Source organism: Vidua macroura, chromosome 1 (genome assembly GCF_024509145.1).
Source record: "Vidua macroura isolate BioBank_ID:100142 chromosome 1, ASM2450914v1, whole genome shotgun sequence".
NCBI classification, from domain to species: Eukaryota; Metazoa; Chordata; class Aves; order Passeriformes; family Viduidae; genus Vidua; species Vidua macroura.
Genome location: NC_071571.1, coordinates 22880163 through 22905548, shown reverse-complemented (window position 1 = coordinate 22905548; position 25386 = coordinate 22880163). Strand labels below are relative to the sequence as shown.

Below are 25386 nucleotides of genomic sequence, written 5' to 3'. Positions count from 1 at the left end.
CCTATCAGCCTACACAGTACGAGCGCTTGCTGTCCAGCCATCCCCCATCCCACATCAAAATTACCCCTATAGACTCTTGTGTTTGCTAAAACAGCATATTCTAACATTTCAGGCAAATATTCTAACGAAGTCAATGAAAACTGCATTGATTCAGCATTCATTGTCTAAAAATAGGTCCTAGCAGGATACTGGTACCAAAAAAGCTAGAAGCAATGGAAAGGAGGAGAAAATACTGAACACACATATTGATAATATATAGTGTGAGCAAGCACTTGCTTATCTAATGCTATGATGCACAAATAGACAAAGGGTCAAGGCAGCATACATTCACTGATTGAAATACATAATCAAGTATGAACAAGGATAAGTCACACTTCCACATGAAAGTTGTGAAAAGTGAGTATTGTGTGTTTTGCCTGATTTTCTACCAGAATGATCAGTTTTCCATTTCAAGAGAAGTTGTAACAAGCCAGACTTCATCCTCCATATGATGATATATTTAAATCAGACCTATTGGGTTGGTGTTTTTTTTGTTTTTTTTGTTGTTTTTTTTTTTTTTTTTTTTTTTTTGTTTTTTTTTTTTTGTTTTTTTTTTTTGGTTTTTTTTGGGTTTTTTTTTGTTTTTGTTTTTTTTTTTTTTCTTTTTTGTTTTTTTTTTTTTTGTTGTTGTTTTGATTTTTGTTTTTTTTTTGTTTTTTTTTTTTGTTTTTTTTTTTTTTTAGAATACTGGCTTTTCTATTACGTTGGCTAAATTCCAGTGTGCTATAAAGAGGTCCCTTGTCACATATATAACAAAATGGAAAGAGACACCAAACCATTAACATACTATTACAGACAGAAATGCAAAGAATTGTGCCCTGTGTAGTCAGCACTGCCTTGTAGATTTGATGAAGCTCATATTTGACTGAATCAGTGCCTAATCTTTTCAACATATTACTCTCTAGTGTCTGCCTGCTCCCAAGTACTTTTCATTCCTTAAAAATCTCTTGTTTACAACCATTTCCTTGTTTGGTTTTTGGAGAACAAAGAGGAAAAGAAAGGCTTTATTCCTTGGGTTAGGTCTAGATCACGTATACAAAGGAGAAGAGAGATTCTGCTACACTTTATTCAATATGATGTTACAAGAAAACAACAGTTACAGCTGACAAACCATTACATCTTTCATAATACAGACAAATTACAAGGTGTAACAAATAATGCGACATTTATTTTACTGTACTGCTTACGATGCTGTTCTTCTGAAGTATATATATATTTAATTACATTAACATTGTTTTCATGTACCAGCCCTCCCATTTTTTATTTGTTAAAAAAAGAATACCTCTTAGTGCACCATACAAAAATCCGCATGGAAGCTGGCAAGCAGGAATTTTGTATGCAGCACCATGGAAATGCATTTTGGGGGATGGGAATTATTAGTGCATCCTTTACTTTTAGAATTTTTGCTTATGTGAAAAATGCAAGGCAGTAACATACAATCACTCTACCTTAATGCTGGTAGGGAGAGTATTGTTATGCTCAGTAATGCAACCTACTTCTGTTTATAGGGGGTATCTGCATTTTACTCCTTAGTCTATACAGCCTAAACCTTTTATATAACAAAGATTACAAACCCAGTAATATTCACAGATGAATATTTTGTATATTCAGCTTTTTGTATGTTCATATATTGAGCATTGACTACACATTTGGTTGTGTGCACTGACACGGGACGTACATAACCCACCAACCCACAGGGTATATATTTATTTATCTTGCTTTCTCTTCCCAGGAGTCTGAAGTGCAGAACTCCTATGCACCAAAGAGAAAGCAAAATCCCCTGTGCCTCTGTCTACTGCAGATTGAATTTTCACTGTTGTACTGATGACTTGTCCTAAGTTATGGTTCTGATTAAAAGTAAGAGTGAGAATTAAAAGGACCAAACTGATGTAGGACCCCATACAGTAATGTAATGTCAGAACTATTGGAGTGTCCTGTCTGGGGTGGTGACTGCTGGGTGTGGATTTGAGCTGATCTGAACCCAGCATGAGAGAAGACTGAGCAATCTCCAGCTGGTTGACTTATAAATTTAGTTCTGTGAACTTGAACTTTTAAGGACCCTCTGTATCATGCAGACCATATCTATCACCATCCTCCCTTCCCCATTCACTTAATATTAGATCCCACAGAGAGTTAGAACATGCCCTCCCACTTTTATTTGCCTGCTATACCTGCTGCCCTGTTGCTGCTCTCCCATCTTGCAGCAAAGCCACATGCTCTCAAGTATCACCAGGACAGATCTACTGGATCTCAGCCAAGTGGTAGGAAAATGCAAGTTAAGCTGCTGCTGGCTACTGACTGAGCAAATCCCACAGTTTCTCCAGGACTGTGCCACAAAGACTATTGGTCACTGAAGCCAACTTCTGACTTCAACAAGGTGACAACATTGACAATGTGAAACATCACGTTCCAGGCACCCACATCTGGAAGGCTGGGCTACTTCTTGTGTCTTTGAAGATTCTTTGGGGAACTGATTTCAGAAGGATGACAGAAAAAGATCACTACTGATCTTTCCTGAAGCTGTCTCAAGAGAATTGATAGGGTTTAAACAGTCCATTCTTTAACACTGAGAAGAGCTGTGGTGAAAACAGCTGGAGAGGTAGGCAGCTCTCTGGGGGTCCTTACTGATGGGTGTCTAGCTAACTGCGCAGGTAAGGGCTCTGCTGGAAGGGAGAAGAGTGAAATAAGGCTGTAGTGTCAACTGTTAGTTCCCTGGGCAAAGGAGCTTCTACTATCTCAAAAAAACCCCTTGATATTTCCCAGCAGATTTGATGTTACAGAAGATTAATTTGCAGTGCTCATGTGAAAAGCACCATCCTGCTGAGCCTAGGTTGCCTTTGTGCCAGGAGAATGTCCCCATGGCCCAGAGCCTCCATGCGAGAGCAGCAAAACCAAGCCACCACAGGCAGTTGGAGTGCCCGGAAAGTAGGTCACTCTTAATGATCAGTAGGTGAGATAACTTCATTACTGCTGAAGATTAAGTTGCTATTTAGAAGCCTAGATATTTATGAACTTTCATTCAGGCAGTTAATTGAGTTTGAAGAATTTTGGATCAACTTTATTTCAGTGGTTGCTGAGAAGTGGGAATTGGGCAGAGAGGATAATCTCACATGCACATGTGTGTTCACACACATATGCACACATACATACCTTAAGCAAACACTGTACATGAGTCACTATGGATAGCAATGTGCTAGGCTTGTGGGAACAATTGGGGAATTACTCTATATTAAACCTTCAGATGGTTAGTTGAGCAGTGTAATTGCTTGCCTTCAAATTTAAGCTGTCAAATAGAAGCATCTATGAAACTACCCTTATATTCCTAATCAAAATCTTTGTTACGTTTTCAAAAATTCTTCAGATTTTGCAGCAAGTTTTGTTTTTTTAAAAATAGCTAATTTTAATCATCAAACTGCACACAATTTAAGTAGCAAAGATAATGTATAAAAGACTTTTCTCTTACAAAAAAAAGGAAACATGAAACCCAAACAAACCACGTCTAAGGCAGTTTCAGTGTGTGATAAATTCAAAAGTTCAGTGGTCACTTTTCCCCCTAGAAACACAGGGGAAGAACTGTAGTAAGTTCTATGTATGATTGTGACTGAAAGTGGCTTTCAGATGGCTTTTAGCAGATCCTGAAACAGAGATGTCAGTAGGGAAAATTGTCTTTTAATGGCTGTGCAAATATTGAGAATATTTCCACGGTTCAGTTCTTTGAAAGTGTAGACTCCTGTCCTAGTTCATTAAGAGATCTTTTGTAGCTACTTGTGCATTCAAGGATTTGCCTTATTTGGTGTCTTTTTCTTATTAAACACTGCTGGAGTTTAATAAGATGGCAGTAGCACAAATCCTTTTCCCCTCCTTTTAAACACTGAAAGCTAACCAAAGCATTACCACACTTCCTTAAAATGTAATTCAATGCATCCAGCAAGCAAAGGATGTCAAAATTATGTGTAGAATAATATTGCCTAGCAAGTGCTTCTGTCCGAGCAGGACTATAACTCAACAGTGATTTTTGCACCATACCTTGCCCTTTCTGAATGCAAAGTTGTAAACAGAGCAGTTTTTCCACAATCCTGAACACAATGCTCACCCCAGCCAAAATGTAGCAGGGGCTTCCTTTTCTAAAATCACACACACAACTTAGTTTCTTGCAAAGTTTGCATTTGAATGATTCATTCAGAAAAGCTATCTAAAGACTACAGATCATGTAGTGCCTTCCAATCAGCTCAGAATACCTATGGAAAATAACTCAAAAAATGCTTTGGTGTGGAACAGCAAATGGTCTGGGATGAGGAGAATTCTCCACCTTGCTTTGTACATGGCAAAATAACACAGCAAGATCTAATGGCTTGTTCAAAGGAAGTTTTTCTGTACCTCAGTATCTGCCTTGAATTAAACAGAACAGTTTCATCATCTCTGTTTTCAAGAAAATATTCCAAAAAGTAACTAGTGTGAGGACAAATATAGAGATGTTAGCCAAGACCCATAAAAAAAGGAAAGATATATTCTTGAAGAGAATAAAACCATAAGGAACTCACTGAGTATCTGTCAGCTGCATACATCTCATCATTTTTGCTTTGTCTTTCTCACAGGCCTATTTTGAAAACTGGCATGCTACATAGCCTAAGCAGAGTAACCAAATTTAGAGTACCTAAGTAAACATGCAATTATTGCCATGTTTTTAAATGGATATGAATGGTCTGAGGGGATAATGAAAAAAGAAATAACCCAACAACACTTGAGAAAGAGTGGCAAGTGCTGTAATTGTCAGCTGATCGGACAAGTTGGGCTTGCCCTGGGAAGAAATAGTCTTCCCATTGGTTGCAAAATATGCACAATTCTCAAAGAAAACACACAGTCTTTTATGCCACTGTTGGCTCTTTTTGTACAGTTGTTACTGAAGAAGTGTGAACACCAAATGTGTTGTCTGAAAGTATTTAAGACATTGCTGGTGAAAGCATAAAAATCCTTACAAAGATGCAGTGCTGCAGTGGAAAATCAAACAAAATCAAACACAAAAGACTGAAAGAGTACATGCCATGTATCAGTAAGCAAAAGCTTAATCTTCACATAGTTCTCTGAAATCACAAGGTATCCAAATGCGTGCAAGGGTTTTAAATAAATTGCAGGGAAAAACAGGGTCTTGCCAGCTTCAATTTTCTTTTGAATGAAATCCACCATAGAGACAGAAAGGAAACAGGCCGTGGTTCCTTCCTGGTGTCGGCCTCCTCATTAGGTTTTTGTTTCCCTCCTCCAACATGGTAAATTTAATCCTGTAAGGAAACAATATAAATTATAATAAGCCTCATGAATTGCATTTTATTTTTTTCACGTGGTAAAAGATAGGTTAGGCCAAAGCCAGTTATGAAGGTGCCAGCTCAGAGGGAAGGGCAGACTTCCAAAGCATGTTTAGAACTGGTACCTCAGGAAAATGAACTTAAAACACCAGTGTTTTCAGAGTGGTCACCTAAGTGAGGTATATTAATCCATATTCATGTGTCTGTGCCCCAAGAGCTAATCTTCACAGGTAGCATTAGCATTGACATTCTCCATAGAAATTATAGACAGCCATAACCAGTCATCTCTTCTATAGGTGGTCACACCCCCTGAATGCAAAGGAATATTGCTAAAAATGCTGGCAGAGCTTCAGGAGTTTACAAGCTTTTTTTTCCCCTTTCTTTTTTTGCCCCCTTTCTCCCTAGTGATCTCCTCCATAACAATGCTTTTAACTAGTTTTTGAAAAGGTCTCCTCAGTTTTCCTTCCCGAGAGTTGTTCGGGGCACCCTGAGACAAATCAGAAACATTTCTGCAAATATAATCAGGTTATGGAGCTTCTTGGTGTGCTGTGTCTAAATGAATTTACCTTTATTTCAGTGTATTTCTATTACTAGGCAGATAATTGCAAACTCTCCTTTCAAATACAAAAATAAACACTATCAATGGCTTCACTTATGTTGTCTTTCACTCTACTGATGAAAAAGCTCAAAGCAACGGCTGGACTTGCACGAAGGTATCCTGATGTTTTTGAGGTTTACACAAAACACAAGGCAGGCTGAGAATGTGGGACAGGAAAACAAAGTATCCAGTAACTGCAGGGAAGAGCCACGTGAAGGCTGAATGAAGGCTAGATGAACTGGATGAACTGAAGCCACTGAAAGGATTTTATAATTAACATACTTAACTCTTAATAAATTTCCAAGTAGAATTCTATGTCAAATAATAAAGAGAGACTTCCTGAGAAATTCTGAAAATATATTTATTAAGTTCTCCAAGACTAGAACTACAGACCTGATACATTTTTAAAATGCTGTTGCAGGAAGACAGTCAGATGTGAAGGAATTTCATCCCTTAAAAAAAAGAATGCTGAAATATTCATTGAGCATGGAACTGGTTTGTATTAGCATGTCCTAAAACCATTTAAATCAAACTGGTTGCAGGTGCCAGTTAATCTAGTCTAGTCCTCGTTTCAAAAGCAGGAGAAAAACAAGACATCGGTTTTGAACTGCAATTTCAAGCACAGCACTTTAATTGTGGCTTTCAACAAAACACCCCAATGTCTATGCAATATCTTAAGTTCTGTAATTTCCAGGGTTCCTGTCATGATTCTTGAGAGCTCTTCTTCTATTCTTTAAGCACCAGGATACCTAATTGGATTAATGAAATCTTGTTATTAATCATCTTGGGCCCTCTTGGAGCTTGGTCTACCACCTCTAGATTCCTTCATGGGCTGTTTCCTAAATGTGTCTGGAGCTTGTGTGGACTGTCTATTCCACATGGAAGTCCCATTTTCCCCAATGTCTAGAAGCTTGGCTGAAATGCCAATAAATCTTGTTTCAAGAAATACATTTGAGCTGATGCATTTAGTTTACCTTCAAAAGCTTAAAAAGAAAAGCAATGTTTGGAACATGCAGAGATTCACAGCTGCTCAGTGATGAAACACGAGTGATAATATTCCCCAAATTCCAGATTTCCCTTCCTTCATGAGCACTTTTCAGGGGTGTTCTTTTGGGAGCTTCTTCTTGGAAAGAAGCAACTAAACTCCCAAAGCTCCTTCCAATGCTGAGGTTGCGTTTGCCCCCACTGCCACCTACACTCCAGTTGTGGAAAGCAGGCTTGCAATTTGGAAGCTACATCTGCCCAGATCCAGAATAGTTGTCCTGATTTCAGGCTAAGCCCAAATTACTGGAGTTCCAGAAACTGGAATAAGCAGCAGGGACATCTGAGACAGGTAATAAAATTATAAGGATAGCAAAGTCTCTGGATGCATGTTTTTCCAGTAGTTATCAAATTGCTCAGAGAGTCATTGCTCATTTGAGAATAACTACAATTTAATTACAGAGAACTTTTCATTTCTATCACTGGACCTTGGGACAGTAACTAAATGAGGTAAGTATCACACTTCTCCTAGGATGATGCTACAAATTCCTAGTAACAACACTACATTGTCTGGTTTCAAGTTTGGCTTTGTAGGCAAAGCTGATGACACATTCTCCAGGGCAAGGCCTGAGCTTGTGGAATGGGGAATACCTTCATTAGAAGCTTAGCTCTTCCAGAATCAAGCCTTAGAATATTAAGAGATTCTTTAGAAAGCAATAAACTGAGAGCTGCTACCTTATAACACGTGGGGGAAAAAAAAAATCTTTGCACACTGGACTACTGCCAGCACCAATGCACACTGCAGGCGGAACACTGCAGTGTTCTACTAAAAAAGGGTAGCAGGAGTTACAGGTTTCCTGCTCTGGCTCAATATAAAGCAGATCACAGTTTTAAGATCACAACTCTACGAGCTCCAGCTTTGTTGGATCCTGCCATACCAGGGCTGTAACTGGTTTCTTGTGAAGCTTAGTGACTATGTATGGTGGGCAACACCACCCTCCACCTTCTGCACAGGCTCCAGATTTAGATTAGATCACTGGAAAAGAACATGATTTGATGCCAGATTTCACTAATGGTTCTGGCTGGGGAAAGCTAGAAGACACAGTACAACTGGAAGCAGGGAACAGTATGGTAGTCTCAGTCTGTGTGCAGTGCTGAAATGTGCAAGACGCGTGGTTTGGGAAGGCAGCCTGCATGACAGACCCACTGCTCACACCAGTGCCAGAATGTGCAGGGTGTTCTGAGGCTGAGCCTTCAGCTCTGCCTGCTTAGGTGTTTCTCCTGAGTATGAAATGAAACATGACAACAAATAGTGGTTAGGAATAGATAATGTTTGCATCTGAATCCCTGATTCTCGGAATGTGTATTGTCAATTCAAAAGTGGAGTCAACGGGTGAAGTCCCTTCCCCTGCCTCAGAGAGCTGTCGTGGAGTGCCAGCTTTCTCATATGCTGAACACAGATTTGCCACTTGTCAGAGAAGTGCTGTAATCACTGTGCACTTACTCTTCACATTTAATTTTGTTTAAAATGAGACATCAAACAGACAATTCTCCTAAACTGGAGAAAGAGGAGAGCATCTCTTTATCCACAGCAGAAAATCTACAATAAAAAACCCAGAAAATTTTAGACTGCTGTGAACCAATGTTTTTATTAAAAAAACATTGTTTCTTCAGAGTGGCTCTTTAAATGAAACATCAGTTGTTCACACAACAAAGACCCAAGGCAGGGCCCTCTACACAGTGTTGCCATTTCAGTTCCCAGATGGCTTTGTATTCCATGTTTGTATTTTAAAAGTTATATTTTAGAAATATTCTTGCTTAGAATTTATACATTTCCCTCATCATACAAATCAAAGTTTTGCCTGGTGACTTGGCAGATTATGTTTATGGCCTCTGGTCACAGCTTTGCTTATAAAATTGTAAATGGTTAAATGGAATATTTACACTTGTGATTTCCCAAGAGCAAATAGGGTTCTTTCATATCTCCTTAAAAATCAAACCAAAACAAAAAACCCCAAACAAACAAGCAACAACAAACCCTGGAACATTCAAAACTGCCTTAAAAATGAACTTTTTCCACTACAGATCCTGATATTTCTGGTTTTCACGACATCTCTACTAAACCTAATAGCTTTCTACAAGTAAGTTAATGATGTACTTGAAATATTAAGTGATCTACATGAAGTGACTCGTTTCTGTGTTTGCTACCTAGAGAAAACTTCTGCTGCATACATTCTGTTTGTCCCAGACCCCTAATGGGATAGAGTGTTAATCCACCTTAAAAACAGCAGAAGCCAACTTCAGAATGCAGTAGCTGTTGATGTAACAGAGGTTCTGGAAAGACATACCAAAGCCTGTAATTTAAACATTAATCATACTCTCAAGACATAATGCAGAGGAAGGTGATTAAATCCCAAATATTTTTCTTTATTTTAATTAGTGAAAGAACGTCCTGTCCTGTAAAAATACCAGTTCAATACATGTTCCTTTTGGCAGCATCAGCATCCTCCTCTAGGTACTTTTAATTTCTGTATAAATTATCACATCGGGTGGAGCTGTGCTCCTGCAGAGTCTTTAGCATGCAAAGCACACTCAGAGTGCAGGTCTATTTATGTGGCAGCTGATGCAGCAGTATTGTAAGAGTATTCCAGTTTTAAAATAAAAGTGTGAGCTGACAACTGGAGATACTGTATTTTTTATGAGCTAAAAAATGGAGCTATTTAAGATCATCAACAATAATACTCTTTCTGCTTCTCCCTCCACCACACATGCAGACACCACAGATACTGTTCATCCTCTCTGAAAAAAAAAGTACAGTATTAACAGGTGATTCTCCCCAAACCTTTTATTCCTACCTTTGTTAGAGAAATAATTTTAAAAAGCCCACCAAACATTAGCAATACTATTTGCACTCAGATAATATCTATGTGCAACTTGTTGCTATAAATATTAATTAATTGGATCACCAATACCCATAATGCAACTTTATTTTGACCTACATGCCCTATGAACTAGATATTTTTTGGATTCAATTTCCTTAAAACCAACTGTCAGCATCATGTGATGGAAGAGATGAAAAATGAAAATGAGCGTTCCTGCTGTGCAGGTGAGTGACCTGTGGGAGACAGCTCTGCCTGCTAGGATTTTTACACGTACCATCAGACACAGACCAATTGATTAGATCATCTTATACCTGCCACCAACTAGGCTCAAGAGACTAATTAGAGAGAGTACTGCCTGCGCAGGCACCCCATTGACACCTAATTTGCTCAGCCAAAGCCTTTGGGGAGAATGTATTATCTCTGCAGCTGCACTTCATGCATTTCTGATTTGAGGCGTAAGCAAGGAGTACTTCTTCACTCTTTTGAGCAAACTGAGTATATAAGCCCTTAAGTGCTAAATACAAGCAGACAAATTAAATCTGGCCAGCTGCCATAAATCCTTTTTCCCCTTCAAATATATATACACACATACATGCATACATGTTTTAATTTTTATCTATGTCTATGATATATGTGCACAAATGCAAACATACAAAAAATGTGTATGTATGAGTCTGAATGTGTGTAGGAAGGATGGGTATATAAAGGCATTTCTATAAATATATACTTTAAAATATGTAATTGTCACACTGTATAGTGTGCCTTCCTTCACAGGGAAGTTTTACTTCTGTGAAATATAAAAGAAATGCATTTGTTCTTATATATGAAAAATAAATGATCTGCAGTGTTGTTAGCTCAGGCTCAGAATTACCCCATGGACAAGGCTCAGTAGATTGATGCCTATAAAGCTGCTCTGCGTATCTTCAGAGGTGCTAGTTCAAAGATTATTTCTGTATACAGCCTAGCTTTGTTGGAAGCTTTTCTTCGATGGACTATACCTTGTTTGTGGTTTCCTGAGGTATACTATTCACTAAGGCTAAATATAAGGTTTCTTAAATTGCTTTCTGCTGGGCTTTAGTTTTATCTAGTTATCCATGCCCCAAAATACACAGGAGAGGCAAGACTTATGGCTGCTATTAAAAATTTATTCAGGAAAAAAAAAAAAGAAGAAAAATATACACACTAGAAAAAATATGATTTTTTGACAAACTGAGAAGGGTTTGAAACAAATAATTTCAACTATAGGCTGGTTAGTGATTCCTAAACTCAGAAGTCTTGTAACACACAGGAACAGTGAATTTGCATCACTCCTGAAATAGCACTGAAGCCAAATATCTTCCCATTTGTCTACAAAGCAACTTTCAGGAGCTGAATAAGGCTGAATTATTGCAGTTTAATTTCAGTTTCTGTCAAAGCCCATGTTGACAAGGTTAGTTTATAGTGTCAACTCAGGATCCTGCACCCCCAGGACTAAAGAAGGAAAGAAGCCGTAGCAAAATATGTACAAGTTGTGTGTGTGGCCAAAATATCAGGTGTAATCTCCTTTGCAAAACACACTATAAATGTGACTTCCAGTCTTGTTCCTAGGATGGGGCATAACTCAATACAGAGAGAATATCCTCACCTTTCCCCCCTCACACAGGCCACATCTTTACCAGTTCACTTAATATTTCTTTAGCTATTTAATAATTTAATGCTTAAAAGACACCTCTAGATTATCTTGGCCATTGTTGACTACTGCTCTTTCACAGATGCAGCACTGTACAGGATATTTACACATTATAATTATAAGTGCTATGAGTACTTAGCAGTAAACCATATTTGACAAATAAGTAGCACAGGATTAACTGGTTAATTTCTTCTGTTTTCTTCTCTTGTGTCTTAGTTACTGCACTGGTATTCTTATACACAAGGGATTTCCCAGACTCTATCTAAAGTGATCAAAATTGCTGTATATTCTTCACAGTTCTAACATATAAATCATAATACAGATCCTTATGGATATATTGCTGTGTTACGAATTCCTCTCTCCACAAAGAATTTTTCACAGATTGACTTTGCCTCTAAACAGAGCCCTGCAACTCTAAATAGATTTGTGTGTGGGAGTTGACTGCAATTTCAGGGTGGGTGAGAAGAGATGACCCTAAAAGAAGTGAGTGCTAGACAAGGACTGTAAGCTAGTAAGAAAATTAAAAACCAGAATAGTAATACAATTATAAACTAAATTATTTTATGAGCATACTTTAAATAAGTTACATAACCTTTGAAGGATGAGATGTCTATGGCACTGTAGATATGGGGCTGGAAAATAGAAACCAAGACTTTGGCTTTGCTGCTGAATGTAACTGTAGGCAAGTCATTTCATCCCACTGCAATGTGTTTTGTAACAAGGGCCCTGGTTTATGTCCCAGCCTCTGGGTTTAGAGTGTCTCCAAAATTAGTGCCCTGTTTTAGCTGGAGCCACCAATAGTTCAAATTATGTAAATACAGTTAAATTTATCAAAAGTGCAATATTAGAACAGTTGCAACATTGGCAGTACTTGAAATCTTTACTTGGACTGTACCTTTACTTGTACCTTTATGCACAGTACAAGTTCAAAATGAAAGTCCTGCATCACCTGACTTAGTGAATGTGCACTCAATAGTCCAGTGTGGGAGGTTGATTCTGAAAAGCCAAAACTTAACCTTAAATTACATACCAGCTGCTAAGTAGCATATATACATATCAATAATTGCATACCAACCGTGCATAATTTGCACACAGGTCTCTACAAAACATTATCATTAATTCCTTCATAGTGTGTCTTGTGAGGACAAAAAAAGGAATACAAGCCAGATCTTTACTGTAATATATTTTATTCACAATATTAATTTCCAATGTTATTTGATCATGTGATTGGTTTCACAGTTGGTCTGTAGGTATACTTTTAACTTTTGAGTGGCTGTGGTAACTTCCAAATTAGTTTTCTACAAGTCTTTCAGCAAAATTCTTTCCTACCCTAGCTGCCCACAGCTGAAGCTTTTTCTTTGAGTTGAGAACAAAGTCCACAAAGCCCTTCACAATTACCATTTGAATAAGGCTTCACATGAAAAATGGCCAGGACTGAATCTACTACATGTCTTCTAGTTTTTGAGAATAAAGCACAGCCCTCTGTGAGTGAGCTCTGGGAAAACTAGTACTTCAGATGAAGATACTACAAAAATAGCAGTGTTATTGAGCCTAATACAGTTTGCATGCAAAGCCATGGAACCCTTACTAAAAACAAAAACACAAATTGAGGATTTTGGTACACATCAAGAACAGAAAAATATTAGTGCTAGTTGTTTGCAAGAATATACTTCTCAAACCTGACAAACATCAAAATCCCTACAACTTCTAACCTTTTTCTGTCTGATTAACATGATATGTCTAAATTGCTATGCTCCTCACCCTGATAACTTGCAAAAAAAAACCTGCCAAAGAGGAATTGACTGAACGTGAATTGGAGAAATGCTGGATCTATAATGAGAGAACCTACAAATTTTGGCAGTGTTTGACAAAATGAGATCCTTATCTCAGTGGTAGCACTCAGCTCTCATCTCTGAAACAGTTAAGTAAATGCTAAATGCTATGCCTGAACAAAATTTGTAGTTACCTTAATTAAAATATCTGAAAGAAAAAAAAAAAAAAGAAAAAAAAGAAAGAAAAGTCTATCTGTTACAGTTGTATATAACAGAACTCAGAAAGGAAATACCTGTTGGAAGATTATATAAAGGCATTAATGCCCTGATTAACAGGTTTGTTACTGGTTTGAACCTGTCTCTGGAGAAAAGGAGCTCCAGAACGGCTGCTGAGAGATCTGCTCATTGCCAAACTCTCTTGTAGAGCTGAACAGTGAAGGGATGGGAGATTCAACTACAAGCAGCTGGGTGTGAGTGAGCTTAGCTGTGGTACCCTTCTACTATGTCTCACCTTTGTGGCAGAGCTAGCTTAAGAAATTTCCACTGCTGCAAACCTAATTCCTTGTTCCTGACCTGCCACTTGTGCCCCCATCACTCGTATTGCAAAATTTTCTGTGGAACTCTCTGTACACTGTATCACTAAAGTATCAGAAGTGACATTTTTATGTAGAACTTCTTAATGAAGTGATCCAATTAACACCAAACTACCAACTAGCTTCATCAGAGCTAATGGGATTGAAAACTGGTGAGGGAGCAAGAAGGAGCTGCCTGGATAGAGCTAGACAGAAATTTATCACACTCTTCTTATTTGCAAAGACAAAATGATGGAATAACATCCTTATTTTTAATCAGCAGCATTCCCCAGTGCATTACAAAGAACAAGGCTTCATTCTAAAATCTGAAGCCACCTCCCAACTCACAAATGGCTAATTATTTTCAGGTATCTGGAAGCACTGTGAAATCTGCCTTAGCCAGCCACTTAGAGGAGCAGACAGAAGTTGTCACATAATGACCTACTAATTAAAAAGGAAGAAAACCATACTCAAAAGATCTGGGAATACCCATAAGATGACCTAATAAGGATAATCTCCAGTACATGTTTCTAGGGAGCAGCAAACAAGAGAAGGCTGAGAGCCCATGCCTCTGACTGGAAGTTCTTTGAATTTTATTTGGTTGGTTTTATTTATTTTAGCAGCAAAAATATGTTGGCCTGCCAACATATCAAGAGGATGTTTAACAGTTTGTGAAGCTTCAAGTAATATTTAACCAGAATTCAGAGAATTCAGACAGGATAGAAAAGCATGTGATTCTTTATAGGTGACTATGTAGCTTTGAATGAAGAATATAACCCTAGAGTTCAGGGACAGCCAATCAGTTATGCCCTCCAAATACCACAAATGAAACTTACTGACTGCCAGTATCAGGAATTATGGTAGCTGCTATTAACAGTGCTATTTATCAGCTCAAACCTAAGTACATTTATTTATTTATTTATATTATCTGCAACACAACAGCTGACCAACTCAAAACCCAAATTAGATGATGTGTTTGACCATCTCCTTCCACTCCTCCCCATCTAACATAACAAGAAGTACATATCTTCAGAGAACTTAATCAGAAATTTATTCTTGCTTTTCCCTGTCATGGCTTTTATCCCCAAAATGAAGTCTGCTGGACAAAATGACATATGAAAGACTAAATAATTGCCAGATGACTCATTAGCATTTACCTCCTCCCAAAAACTAAACCCTGCCTCATTGAAAAAAATAAAGTATCTGCAGGTACTTTAAAATAGGGCATTTTGTATACATGTGATTGTTCATATTATTAGTCAAGTTGCTTCTTGAAAGCTAAGTATTCTTGGAACAAATTTGATGCTGCTGGTTTAATCAATGCAGAGTAGCTGTGGGATAGTCTAGAGATGGGTGTGGACCATTTTGCTCTAACAAAGATTCCTTGGAATTTAAAAATGCCTCTGCAAGGGATCACAACACTATAAACTACCTCAGACCCCACAGATAAATCCTAAGCAGTAAGAAAACAATGTGTGAATGTTTATCACTACCACAATCATTCTAGTAGCCTGCAAGTACCTACAGGCAGCTTGGAATTAAGTTACATTTTTTTTTTTCTTTGAGAAGACAGGGTGAGTGTTCAGGTGCAGAAGAAAGAAAAAAAGAGGGATGGGTAAACAAAAGAAAAAAAATTCCATTTCTCACCTGCATTTTTATGTCCATTTGTGTTCTTCCTTAGAAAGTACTTTTCAAACCAGCAAGGAATTTTTAATCTGGAATGTGGAGTTATGAATGCCTTTGTTTTTAGCTTGACAGAACAGATATTATTACAGCTGCATTTGGGATAATAAAGATCCTTCTAGCTAAACACCATCTGGTTATGCATTCTGTTTGTTGCTGTGACTTTTGAGAGACTGAGCATCATGGCAAAGTAGTCATGTATATTAAAATGCATTTTTTAGGACAGCACTGCAACACTTAAGCACATATAAATTAGATAGAAAGCAGACCTCACATGCTGAAGCAGAAGGATCTTTCCCATTATTATAGTATATTATATTAATGGCAAGTTTAAGTAATAGATGTATTTAAATTTTGGAATACATTTCCAAATATGATTATGTCCTAAACTCTTATTCTATGTGCCCACCCATACCATGAATGCCATGCAATGGTATTTTTTGACAGAGATATCAGGAAGTCTTTGCAGTTGACATTTTCAAGCGTCAGTTGTTTCGCAGCCTAAAAGTTCTTAAGACTGGAATGGAACAGAGGAGAAAAAAATCCCAGTTTAGGAAATGCAATGGTGTCTTTATGCGATATTGCTTGTCTTCATGCTCATTCCCTAGAGAGTGGGCTGATACTTTCTGAATACTGCTATGCAGTCCTTTCACCTATACAGCTCCCACTTGGGATTTTTGCTGAAAATCTGTGACATTAGAAATAGTTACTGGCAGCTTCAGGCCAGCTGCTTTTTTCCCTGCCAGTTCCATTTTAACATACAAAACCATATGGAGCACTGAAACAGAAATATTTCCCCAGTGCAGTCTCTGTGGCATTAAATGGAAAAAATGTTCCAGAATTAGCACCTCTACAGAGCAGCACTACAGCTATGAGGATATTCTATCTAGTACATAAGGAGATCACAAAGCAGCTCAGTGATTTTATTTCTTAGAGTTCCCACTCTGGCTGGGGTAGGAGCCTTTTCCACATGTATGACTAAGATGTTCAGATATTATGCATGGTTTGGGAAATCCAGCATGAGGTTCCTCTCACAGACACAACTTTTAGAAACCAAGCAGGATCTACATTCTTTGAAAACCAGACCTCCTTCAGATATTACAGAGGCTTCTCCTTTCCCTTTTGTTTTTTTAAAGACTTAAAAATGTTTTTAAAAACCAGTCTCACGCACTAGAGAGGCTTGTGGCAGAAACAGTAGATGTCAAATCAGGTGCAACATACTGTGCATTTTGTGGTATGCAAAGACAGGGATCATGGTAAGATGGAGTACTAAAGGCTTTTCTTTCCAAAGTGCTACAAGCATTGTTTTTCTTGTAACTGCAAGAAACAATTAATCTTTTTTTTTTTTTTTTTTTTTTTTTAAGCTCCATTATAAAAGTAAGGTTTTGCATAGCTCATTTAAATAGTTTAAATGACACAAGGTTAAGAACAGGAAAGCCTTTCACCAAAGGTGGTTAGTCCTTTTCAAAGATTTCATATTATTTGAAGCTTACTTTCACTGCATTCTTTTACCTTGGCTGCTTCCCAAGTGGGTATAAGTTAATTAAATAGGATTTTGACCCTTTAACCTTTCCTATAAACTGCATCTTTACCTAACTCTATTTAAATAAATCAGATAAAAAACCAATCGTAGCAGAATATATATTTTTACAGCTGCGGAAAAAACAAACATGTCTATTAAGCTTATTTGTAAGTACTTAGTAGTCAAAGCAACAGCTAAGACTCATGGATGATTTTAATTAAAATAAATCTGGGTGGGCACATAAATTCATTTATGATGGTTTTTTCAAACTGAAACTTCTCTAGCATTACTGAACAGCGCAGCACTACAGTAAGTTCTCTTTGTTTGTAGCAACTGAAGCTCAATCCACCTGATTAGCTTGTATTCCAGTTGAGTAATGTAAAGTGTAAATTTTATCTACAAAAGATATCAAAGATATGAGGCTGAAAATTGTTACAGAAAAGAAGAGAAAGAAAGAGCAGAACACATGGATAGATAACAATTATAAAATGATACCCACCACCTCTGTAACTGACATGGTCTGGGTTTAAATATCAAAAGGAGGTGAAATAGGTGCACCAGGAGAATGCTGAACTGCTCTCTACAAACAGATAGTGTAGCTTTCTGTATCTCATTAGTCCTTTTCACCTTAAAGTACAGGCTTCTTCTGATTATTAGACCCTTCCAAAAAGCCTTTAAGTTAATCCAGAAACAAAATACAGTTTAGGTACGAAGAATGATAGCAGTTATATACGGAGAAATGAGTAACTAGCTCATGTATAAAGAATGAACAAAGAACTAAGCTGCCTCTTTGTGCCTAAGTGATGTGCTCAGGTCTCTGCCTAGGCAGTAACAAAGGCACTGCTACTGGATTGATCACATCTCTCACCCCCAGCAGGGACTTCTAAAATTGAGTTCATCATAGAAATAAATCTTTAGTCCAGGCCTTTAGTTTTATATATTAATAGTGATACCATCTAACCATCTCACTGGTACATTATGTTCAAATTTTGCAGCCACTGAGTGATAAATACACACCTTTCAAGGGTGCTACTTTTTGATCATTGATTGGGCCATATTTGCCCCTATCCTGACACTCCTTTCAACCCATCCTTGCTGAATAAAGAGCAGTAAGATGGCAACAACAATCATTTCATGCATAAGAAGCCCCCACTGCAGCATGAGCAGAGACAGGCACAAGTGAGGAGGCAGACCTGTGCATCAGCTCACATCTTCCAAGGTGCAACTCATCTCCTCATTTAAGTGCTTGGGGGCTTGCAATGGCATCATGCATCATGTTTTGTCCACCTTTGTCAAACTATTTTAGATCAGGGCTGTTACTATGCACAGGCTGTGATAACAAGGATTAACAGGAATAAGGTTTTCTGTTTCTCACACTGCACAGAAGAGGATCATATACTCCCAACAGCAAGATTGCTGTGCAAGATTTCTTCACTATCCCCAAAACAAAGCTATCTAAAGTAATATGTAGCAGTAGAGAGTGTCCAAAGGGGAAAAAAAATCAAAAAAGGCATAGGAAATTCTGGAAATTATTATAAATAAAGGCATGTCAACAGCCTACAACTCTCCCTCCTCAAACATTTTTATCCTGTCAAGTAATAACCAACAATAACAGTACTGTAAACTCAGAGAGATCCTTTCTTTGTGCTTTGAAAGGGCTTTGCATAGAGTTATTTTAATTATTTTCCTTCTATAGTAAGTAGAGGATGAAAAAGATTTCTGAAATAAGAAATGTTATTGTTAACTCACTAATCACAGCTGAGGGACTTAGGGACAGTCTGGTTCCTGAAATATCTTTGAGCTTATTTTACAGAATTGACTTAGTTGGTGGTATCCCTGTCACGTGGATTTCAATGCAAGGCACCAAAACTTCCTTTATGCCGAATTACAATAGACAACACTGGACACTGAAATCATATCCTGGGAAATTCTAAATCACTAATACTTGAAACAGGGAATTTTTATGAGTTTTAAGAAGTTAATTTTTCATTTGTAAATGCCTGTTTGTGAGGTAATTGAGTTTTGAGTCAATGTGTAAATTACACGCTATGTTATTTATTTTTCAAACATAAAATACATATCCCTGCTGCTTTGAGAAACGACTGACCCTTAAAAGTCAAAGCAAGGGCTTGATTCCTCTCCTTTGATTCTGTGGGTGCCACAAATGAGAGGGTTATGAGCTTCCCTATTTGCTTCTTGACATTGGACATGCTTATGGCTTGGGACCAATGGAGTAGCTGGGGGCAAGCCAAGAATCAACACATAGGAAGAGCTGCCAAGGGGACCTTGGAGAAATGCTGAGACGATGGCCAAGGAGGCCTGTGTGGCAGAGCAGACTGTGGTAAGCACAGCAGACCAGGAGGGGAGCCTGCAGCCAAAGCCAGGCAGTCAGAGAGCTACAAACTATGAGGTTTCACAGCAGAAGCTGCTATAATATGGAAATAGATTCTTACTCTCTAGGCCCATATGTCATCACACCAAGCTAAACTGAAGCTGCCAACTAAAATGGGCAATTTCACTTGAACTTGGCAGGGTGACTGCCAACACAGAGCTTGTTTTCCGCTGGTGCCACCCACTCTGCTAATCCAATTCTGTCTCCTGACTTGCTTTTAAATAATAATGAACAGCAGATGGGAGGGGAAAATGTTGCTGACTGTTAAGCCAGCATGAGAGTGAGGCTCTTTGCTTTTCACATATCTTGTGCAAACTAGCTCTAAATGCAATGTCAAGTGATTAATAGTGGTTAAACGAGAAAGCCAGGATTTGCCATGTTCTCAGTCATTTAATCTTTGACCAGGATAGGCAGGCAAACAAAACAGTCAGAAGAATAACATGTTCAAAGAGAAAGAACCAACTTCCATAACATTTAAATTTGATAAAGATAGGGATGGAGTCTTCTTCTCATCCTTGTAAATATAGTTTTGGTGGGTTTTTTTTGCGTGGCGGCATAATATGGGGTTGCTAAGCACCAGAGCAATATTAAAAATACCTTTCAAGTTAAACACACAGTAATCAGGACAGGCATTATTGAGCGTAATCCCGTGGCTGACTCCTTTCTGATAAGGAGAGGAAACAGGTTGAAGCACCAGGGTAGGGAATAGGGATGTGACTGTCAGGAAAAAGGGCAGAGGGAGGCATGGAGAGGCAGCGGGCAGGCAGCAGAGAGCAAACAGCCAGGAGGCTGCCTGTCTCTTCAGCAGCAGCAGGAGGACCTATTGTTCCTGGGTCACACAACATTATCTCCTGCCCAACAAACAGCAGGTAAGCTTGTTTGCACAATGCACTGTGTTTTCTCTTGTGTCAGCCTGACACAGAGGATAATCACCTCCTACTGCTGCCTACTGACCTCACACTGAGGGTTGAAAGGTAGGAATCCCACTGGTAACACATCTCGATAAAGGTGAAAGAAGGTATCACTATGATTCTATACACCAAAACCTCTTCCACTGTATCAGTTTCTGAAAATTCAGGAACTTGAAACTCTTGAAAGGAGTTAAAATGCTTGTGCAATATATCTAATCCCTTGTACACCTGTAGTAGTCTTTAACATGTGGTCATTTTCTTGACCCCAAAGAAACCTTTGCCACATTTGCTGCTCAAACGATATACTGCTTTTGTAAGACAAAGGGTTTTATTGAAAATAAGACCCTTGCTTCCTTTATTGTGGGAGAGGGAAGGTCTCAAGTAAGTTGATTGGACAGACAAGAAAAAATAACTAAGTTTCAGTAGCCGAATGCTTGGAAAGTTGCATTTGAGTCCTGCTTCTGCCATAGTTCCTACATGGTGCTAGAAAACTATTATCAGACCTCCTACAATACTAGAGAAGCTAACCTATTTTTTTTTAACAGAAATTCACTTGGCAGCTCTGATTTTCTTTGTAATCCAAGATGGATCCTGGCTGGTGCTGCAGATATGCTGAGCATTCACTGCTCCAACTGAGGTTGAGGTCAATGCAGAATGAAATCCAATCTGAACATATTGAGCACTAAGGGATGCAAGGAGCTCTGAAAAACCAGGCAAGAATAATTGATTCATTTTTAACAATTGCCATTTTAATACGTGTGCTTCAGCTCCTAGTGTATAAAATGTACACCTTCATACCATTTCAGCTTATGGGGGTACTGTGAAAGTGGCTTCATGATGCTGGCAAAGAACTAAGAGAGAATGCACATCATGAAAAGCCACCATGGAAACTAATGATTCCATATCTGGTTCAGATTATGGATTCTATAGCCATAATGCATAGGATGAAACACTGAATTATGGAGATGAAAAGAAACATTTGTGTTCACAATCCATTATCCTCCAGAAAAGTGATTTGAGGGCCCAAAGAAATAAGAGTATATAATCCTGAAAAATGAAAAAAGGAGATGAGTGCATAAACCACAGGTGGACGAAATTAAATTTGAAACCTTAATTTTTGTATTTCCTAACTACTGTTTGAATTTACCACTTTAATAAATTTTGTGAAGCAGACTTTATAAAAAGACAGTGTTGCTAAGAACTAATGGTACATCTTCCCAGTTAGTCACATACAGGATGGAGAGACTCCTAAAAAGAAACATAAGCTTGTCTCAAATTTACTATCCGTTTCTTTGCCTTTCAACTGAAATATTTTGTCTAGTTTGATGTTGCAAGACCACAGTAACATAATTTGAGACAGCAACCTTTGATAATACAGGTTAACAGATATTTCATTGTGTAAATGTTACTATCTCCGTTTTTCCATCTAATGTAGGGAGTTTAGCATATGCCTTCTAAAAACTAAAAGAATTTCATACAGGCATCTGTACTGGCCTGTTCTTTGTACTAATTAAATTAGTTTCCTGTTGAGTAAGTAAAGCCCTGGCAGCCAGGAACAGTTGGGGAGACAGCTCAGAGTCTTAAGCACTGAACCGTGAACTTTTCTGTTTACTACAACATTAAACAAGTAGACACTCTTGCTGACATTATGGGGAATGAAAGAGCATTCTGTTAAGATTGTTGTTTCATTACTGTTTGTGAACTACTGATCTTCGTAAAGTGACATTTTTAAAGATACAAAAGGTATTTCATTTGATACAGTTAACTAAATAAACTCATTATTTGTTTTAAAAATACTTATGTCACAGTTAAAACTGAATATGAACTTCAAATTGAAGGGGTCAAAACTCAGAAGGGAGAAATAAGTCAAAGTGCCACCCAATAACCCGGCTGTGTCTCTGGTTCTGCACCTCCACACTAATGATCACAAAGATGAAAACTTTATATGACACAGATCTTCAGCCCAAGCACCTCACAAGGGACATTGGCACCTTGAGGGACTAGGGCAAGAGACATCATGTCTCTGATCTTCTATACTAGTGGCTTTCAGCAACTCCTGGAGAGTTTGCCATTTGTTTAAATAAAGCATAATGACAAAGGAGCACAAGCAGTATATGAATAGAAGATCTAAATAGCTGTTCTTAGTTCAGTTCAATTTTTCCTTGTAATGTAAGACCTTAAAATATAAATTGTTTACATTAAAATATACATGCTTACCACAGTACATATACACTGAGTCTTTGTGTGCATGTATTTAGCTCAAAGCTAATCTCTGAATAAAAGCCCTTTCTGAAAATAGAGATTTATAAAAAGAAATACTGATAAGCTTTCAGCTATAAGGACTCTAGTGGTCACTGCATAAACAGCATTGCAACACAAAACCTGTGTGATTTTGCGGATCACTCCATAAATCTTCCTTTGTCCCATGAGTTTAAGTTTTCAGCCAAGAAAAACAACATTCTTCATAAAATTAATGAAAACAAGCTGCTCTTTGCCTACAGAAAAAGATTTTTCTTAATTACATTTTTTGCTTTGAATCATATATCCTGTAGTTTGATTAAATTCCCTTAGAAGTCAACTAAAAATTAGAGCTCTGCAGCGTGAACCTCAAACGTGGTGTTTACTTGGAGAATATAAACCCACTGTGCCTTTGGAAGGTGATATTTAAAGTAAGAATAAGAGCAATATGCAAGACAGTTTTTATTATTTTCATTATGTCACTGCATAAATTTATTTTCAGGGCTTAGAGTTTGCAGAGAAATATGATCTAGCCAATGTATTTATTAGAAATAAATGGTCTGTGTAAATGAATGTAGATAAAGCAAGAATACTGGAATTCTGGTTAATCCCTTGAGGCAGTAAATCAGGATTTCTGAAGTACTTAATGCAAAATATCTGCATCAAGGGGTTAAATATATAAAATATGAAAAGTCAAAGACAAGAACTAGATTAAAAGGTTACATGGAGACAGTGTTGAAAAAACTGGAGTCTGCTGCTAAATAGATATCCAACAGGCATTTATTTAGGTTCACTGGCTGCAGCAGCCACTGGCATAATCTAAATGAACTCATACAACAAACAAAAATCAAATTCTAGTGTCAGTCTTTGATCACTTTGTAGTACCAAAGCAGAAAATTTCATAGAGAACCAAGCTATGTGGACATGATTAAGCTAATGCAACTAATTGCCCTAACTGAAAAATAAAAATGCCAGTTCTCTATATCCTTGCTGCAATCCTTGAGGCAATCCTCATTGCCTCAATACTTCAGATGAGCCCTGTATCCTTCCTGGCAGACTGCACCTAATCCCCAGTAGGGACAGCAGACAGAGAAAAGACATCACTCATTAATTTAAGCACTAATTGAATCAGTTCCTATTCAGCTGAAAATCTCCCTCCACTCCAGAGTGAAACCAGTCCCAAAACCTAAGTCTTTGTCAGACCTAAATCATAATTCAGACTGAAGAACAATTTTATTTTTCTCTGGCTCCCAATGCTTTCATACAAACAAGACTAAAACAAGTATGTACTGCTAAATAAGATCTACTTAAAAACCCAGACCCAAATCCTAACCAACCGAAGGAACAAAAAATGAATATATTGCTCATTCAAACAGCAGGGTTCCCCAAGGTTCTCTGTGCAGCAGATGTATTCTTAACATGACTGCAGCTATCACCCATGACCAGTAACTGTTGGCTCCAAAGCTCAGAGGTGCACTTTATTTTAAGTTCTAAGGCAACAAGACTTATCTTGAGATATATATATATATATATATATATATATATATATATATATTTCTGCTTTTCTGCACACACATGGATAAAACTGACCTTTTTTTTTAACTGCTGTAGTCCTGACCCTTCCAGGGGCTCCATGCAAAGAGGCCAGTACCCACACAGAGCTTGTTTGAAGCCAGTGTGGTTTTCCCAGTGGGAGACAGGAAGAGATGGGAATTACTGAGTTAAATTTGTGTATTGGTATTTTCAACACAAATTAAATATTTGCAGCTAAATCAATAAATACTGAAATCCTACTACACATTGATACCTTTTAGATCTCTGGGAAGGCAAGTGACCTTGCTCCTGTTTCTGTCATTCTAAACTTTAAAACTTTAAACTTTAAAGGAAATTTAGTCCAGATTGAAAGAAGAATTTCTAGTCCCCACACTGGTACTCTAGAAACTTAATTTGCTTCAGTAGGTCTTAATCACATTCCTAAAACTAAATATTTTTTCAGCTATGTTCCTAAATTGAGTTTTGTATGAACAGCAGAAGAAATAAACCTTTTATATGTATGACAAGTTACAGTGCTCATCACTTTTGTTCAGCAAGGTCTTATCAAATACTATTTCACAATTCAAGGAATGCATTCAAATTCCTACAAAGAGATCCAGAGGATTAGCTCTTGTACACGTCTTTTCCTGTTTGGGACAAGGCTGACAAAATCTGAATGCTGAAGGCTGAAATTCTGAGCATGGTGAAATGTACTTGTTAGACCTTTTAACCTATAATTGATAGCAAAAAATAGATGTTATAAAATCTGAGCCTAGCTGAGCAAGCTTTAGGGCATTTTCTCACTTGTTATTTTGCCTCTTGATTATCACTCATGCACAGAAAGAAACTACCAGAAATGCCCAGGGAATGGCTAATAGTCTCAAAGCTACTGTTTAAAAAGAAGATATTGATAGAATTAGCTAGCATATAAAAAATGTTTGAACTGTGATTTGTGCTTATTTTGCACGCAGTTTATTTTGTAAAAATTGGCTATTATGATTACCATACATTTGTCAAACTTGATTGTAAAATGGCATTCTTTTGACAAGCCAGTTCTACAATGACACAAATAGTAAATGAAGACAACATACAAGTACTTACATGGGAGAAGGTTTTGAAAATAAGGGACATTATAGTAATTATTTTTATTCATTTCACAAAGCTGGTACCTGAACTCCCCTGTGTCTCTGAATTAGTGTGTGAATATCCAGGTATTCACTTCTTCTGGATTTGACCTCTGAGGAACAGTTTGTGTCATCATGGAGCAAAAGCTCTGGTAAAACATTTGTCTAGA

The 25386-nt window shown here is 37.7% G+C and overlaps 1 protein-coding gene across 1 annotated transcript in view; it reads right to left on the bottom strand.

Annotated features, from left to right (window-relative positions):
- Nucleotides 1-1087: 1087 nt before the first annotated feature.
- The window catches only part of CDK14 (cyclin dependent kinase 14), a 323842-nt gene continuing 299543 nt past the window's right edge, over nucleotides 1088-25386 (bottom strand). The window contains exon 15 of the mRNA XM_053989755.1: nucleotides 1088-5315. The gene's annotated coding sequence lies outside the window, so the exon portion shown is untranslated. The remainder of the gene's footprint in view (nucleotides 5316-25386) is intronic.